A 4,783-nucleotide genomic window follows, 5' to 3' on the forward strand; every position below is an offset into this window, starting at 1 on the left:
CGATGTTGTGGTGTTGGAACAATTCGCAGCCCAGGTCTTCACACTTCATGATACAACAATCAAGTTTAGTATACGGCTCTAGCCGATATGCGATGATGATTTAGTTCTGTTGTCCCCATAGAAGATGGTTCAAAACAGAGCCTGACCGACCTAGAGCAGTCTGTCAGAAATGGGCATTGACAGTCAAAACTAAAATAAAACAAGTCAGTGTGTGTGTATTTCAGAGGACAGCCAGATCTCAGGGAAAATAGCCAGATTTACAACTCAGTGGGCAACAGAAAGAACTAGAACAAAAGGGTTATATAACTACTAGGGTTGAAATTAGTGCACAGGGGTATTTAACCTGCCCATAACCCACAATAAAGCTCGGAGAGCTTTGAATGCAATCAATTTGGGAAAAACAATATCCCACAAAGTCCCCACAAGTATTTGGCTAAAATTCTACAAATTCTGACTGATATAATGCTTTATGGAAGCAAAGTTTGGGTTCTTACCTATCCTCTCCTTCCCTACAAGCCCCTCTACCTCCCCCTTGCGGTTGAAAATATTAACTACCTACTGTCTTTTTTCAGGTATTGTAAACAGTGGTTAACCCCCCTACTGCCAGTCATTGCTAAAAACACAGTGGTGTATAAAAACGTGTGTTTCAATGTCGTTCATAAACCATTGTTGTTTTTTTCACATTTGACTAAGGTGATCAAAGTTGGTAGTTTTATTGTGTTTTCATTTACTGACCCTGGTTCCAAACAGTTCTTTTATTCTGAATCAGTGATCTTGTCCTCTATGTTGGGTTGTGTTTGTGGTATGTTGGTGATTTAATATTTTTGTCAATGAGAATAGATAGATAGATAGATAGAATTTATTGATCCCAAAAAATGGGAAATTACAGTCTTACAGCAAGCACACAAAATATACATACATACAATCTACATGAAATAATAATAAACAAAATATAAGTTAAGTTATAAGTTATATAATAAAAGAATTCTTGCACCTGTGCTGCAGATTTTCTATGTCACTGAATTGTCATCCAAGATGGCGGCTAGTCTAAGGGTCTGCTCAGTGTCTCTCTCTGGGTTGATCCATTTAAATGTATTTTATAGTATTTATTTCTTCTAAGTTTTGTTTTTAAGTCGTACAAGTAAGTTACATGGACATTTATTTTGAACTTTTAAAGAAGATTGTGGACTTCTATGAGGTTTAAAATGACACTAAACTATGCTATGAGCAATTTTGCTAACCTGAGCCTGATTCCAACGGATCCTACTAGCTCAGGCTAAACGAGCTAGGCAAACGGGCCGAGCCTGCTACACCCTCCGGGCTGGGGATCCAGCCTGAGCTGCTACATCCTCCTGGAGCTTGGGCTAACAGCTGAGCCGGTACTCCTCCTGGAGCTGGGCCAACCAGCCTGAGCCTGCGTACACCTCTGGAGCTGGGGCCAACCAGCCTGAGCCTGCTAAATCCCTCTTGGAAGCTTGGGCTAACCAGCGTGAGCCTGGCTACATCCTTGTGGAAGTGGGTACCCCATTAGCCATGAGCCCCTAATCCTCTTGGAGCTTGGGCTATCCAGCGTGAGCGGCTACATCCCTTGGAGCTTGGGTAAGTAGCCTGAGCTTGCTACACCTTTTGGAGCTTGTGCAACAGACACGCTGAGCTTGTACATTCTTTTGGAGCTTGGGCTAACCAGCCTGGCCTGTGAGCGGGCGGCGCTGCTTTGTCTTTTTAGAGCTGGGCAGGCGGCCGGCTGGGTCTTCACCCATTATCCTGGAGGCTAGGAAAACGAGCCTGGCCTACTACACTCTTGTGGAGTGGCCTAACAAGCCTAAGCCAGAAGTAGCCTAGTCATTTTGGAAGCTGGACTTACTTACAAGTTTAACCTGGTATGTTACTAGTTATTTAATTATTTCTAAATTAATGACATGGCATCTTTTTACATTTTATTTTCTTGTCCTGTTGGTTTCTTCGAACTGCAACCCGGCACCAATCCAAGGGTGAGTTGTTTAATGATATGGGGACATACAGGGAAACCTACTATGTGGCACAAAAAAACAGTATTGACTGCACCAGGACCATTACATTTTTGTGGCACCTGGACTCTGGGATGGATTTGTATTGGGATTTGCCTAAACGGCAAAACTTCTTGCTTGTATAATTTGTCTCTCTCAATAATGACACGCATTACCGGGTGTTTCAGCAATATGATAGGCCGGCTTAAAATATGCTGGAGGGTGTAGATTAATTATGCACTACTGCTACTTCTATCTGGAAAGTGCAGCCCAATCCTGGCCGTTTTGCACACATGTTCGACCCTGCTGAATTTAAATCAATGCCTGGACTGAAATTGTTCATGAAATGTCCGCAGTTTACACCTAAAATGGACATGGTTAGAATTTGGATTGAATCTACAGATACAGACATTAGCGATAATTTCGGAACTTGGTTGCAGAAATCAATACTAATGAAGATGTACATGGGTATGATGTTTTTCGCAGTGATAGGCCAAAGAAAGGTGTGTGCGAGTAGCTATCTATGTTAAGTCAAGATTTGGGTATCAGTTGTTCGTGGTGAGTCTCTCTGTAGGCAATGGAGTTTTGGCTTTAAATGTTGAAATATTTAAGTCCTTTCATAACTGTTGTGGGGTGTTATAGACCTCCATCGGCCTAGGAGGCTCTATCTTTAAAGTTCTTTTGTCCAGATTTAAACTATAGTGAACTTTATGGCCGGGGACTTAAATGGGACTGGCTAAATGCTGTTTCTGATGAATTTAATCTTTTTGTGATTCTCTTAGTCTTAGCCGTTGGTAAAATTACCTACAGGCTAATCCAAAAATCCTGACAATCTACTTTATGATTTGCTTTTAACAAAATGTCCCCATAAATTTTGATCTGTGGGTGTCTTTTGTACGATCTGAGGATCATTGTGTCATGCTACCTGAGAGGCATTAAAAATACACAAATGTTAAATCGCAAATTATTAGAAAGAGGAATTTAGAAATTTTAATGAACCGGCTATCATCAGGATTTATCTTGATTAATGGGGACAGCTAGGCTGTTGTCTGACGTGGAAGTTGCCTGGACACTTTTTCAGGAGAATTTTGAGGGACAAAATAAATAAGCATTGTCCTTGGACAAAACATAGAGTGAAGGGACGGGAAAAACCCTTGGTTTTCACCAGAGTTCAGACATTATTCATCAGCAAAAATGTGGCATGGGTCTAAAATAGAAATGGTGTGATTCTGTCAAGGATTGGTCCTTTTCAGACAACTAAGAAACAAATGTACCTCTCTTATTAAAAAGGCTAAACAGAATATTATTATCAGTTACTAGTGAAAATCTCAATAATCCACAGAAATGTTGGAAAGTCATCAAGTCTCTTACTGTGATAAAAGTAATGAAGCCCTCCCAAAATTTGTTTTGAAAACTCTCTCCCTGTCTACACAGAGTGATGTCTTAAACTGGCTCAATGAGCTTTGTATCAGTGGTTCTGTGTCTGAGCTGACAGGAGTAGTCCTGTCCCCCCATGCACGACTCCCCAGAGCCTGTTTAACTTTGTTCTTTTACGGACAGCAGGTGCATGGAGCTTAAAGCGTTAGACCACAAAAACCCCTGGACCAGATTAATAGAGCCTTATTTTTTTTAAAAGGTGGCGATTTTGTAGCTGAGCCCGTACAATCTTTTTAATTTATCAATTCAAAACAACGAAATACCATCAGTTTGGAAGTCAGCTTTTGTCATTCCCTTGTTTAAAGGAGGTGATCCAGCAGTTTTAACTAACTATCGGCCCACATCTAATTATGTGTTTTGTCAAAAATTTTGGAATCCCTAGTTTCAGACCAAATAAAAGAGGTTTATACTCAAATGAACTTCTTTTAAACTGCAATCAGGCTTCAGGAAAAAAGCACAGCACCATTACTGCGTTACAAAAGTAATAAATGACATACTTGTCGCCCTTGATAAAAAGCAATTCTGTGCGTCACTTTTTCTTGATTTGTCAAAGCATTTGACACAGTGGACCATGCTGTTTTAAAGCATAGGCTTCTTTGTCTGGGACTGTTTGATGTGCAGTTTCCTGGTTCATTAATTATTTGGTGACAGGACTCAGTGTATAAAATGTGGCGGTCTATGTTCTGCATTAGTGAACGGTCACAAGGGGGTGCCACAAGGTTTCATATTGGACTCTCTTGTTTATTATGTATATAATGACTGGGCCTAAATGTCTCGGATGCTAATATGCATTTCTAGCCGATGACACGATTATTTATTGTTTTGGATTGTCCCACGCTAAAGCGGTTGAGTCTCTGCAGAAAGCTTTTGATGTGGGTTCAACACACGCTTATGCAAGCTTAAACTGGTTCTCATGCGGATAAGACTAAATTGATGTTGTTTAGTAACTAGGAAGGTTTCTCAAGTTCCTCCTTTGTGTTTACTTGACTGGAAATGTCATAGAGGTGGTTCATCTTATAAGTACTATGCATTTGGTAGTGATGCCCCTCTTTTAAGCTCATATAGACAACCTTGTGAAAAAACTTAAACCAAATTGCCCTTTTTCTTGAAAATAAATGGTGTTTTTTTTAAAGCCAAAAGCAGCTAGTCACTGCACAACATTTTTATCTGTCTTAGATTATGGTGGATATGGTGTATGGGACTGCCTCAGCACAGTGTCTGCCATAAGATTGACACTGTGTACCATGCGTCTCTGAGATGTATTACAAATTGTAAAAATCCAACCCATCCTTGTGACTTGTATTCCAGAGTGGGATGGCCATCGCTGTCAAACAGGAGAT

At 40.4% G+C, this 4,783-nt stretch overlaps 1 protein-coding gene and 1 long non-coding RNA gene across 2 annotated transcripts in view; one reads left to right on the forward strand and one right to left on the reverse strand.

Moving 5' to 3' along the window:
- The window catches only part of LOC116700980 (interleukin-21 receptor), a gene marked incomplete at its 3' end in the record, with an annotated part of 64,157 nt that overhangs the window by 44,501 nt on the left and 14,873 nt on the right, over window positions 1–4,783 (forward strand).
- LOC116701105 (uncharacterized) overlaps window positions 1–4,783 on the reverse strand; it is a 14,123-nt gene that overhangs the window by 7,429 nt on the left and 1,911 nt on the right. Inside the window, exon 2 of the long non-coding RNA XR_004334819.1 lies at window positions 147–150. This is a non-coding gene — a long non-coding RNA (uncharacterized LOC116701105). The remainder of the gene's footprint in view (window positions 1–146; window positions 151–4,783) is intronic.

The sequence above is a fragment of the Etheostoma spectabile genome, chromosome 2 (assembly GCF_008692095.1).
Source record: "Etheostoma spectabile isolate EspeVRDwgs_2016 chromosome 2, UIUC_Espe_1.0, whole genome shotgun sequence".
Classification (NCBI taxonomy): domain Eukaryota; kingdom Metazoa; phylum Chordata; class Actinopteri; order Perciformes; family Percidae; genus Etheostoma; species Etheostoma spectabile.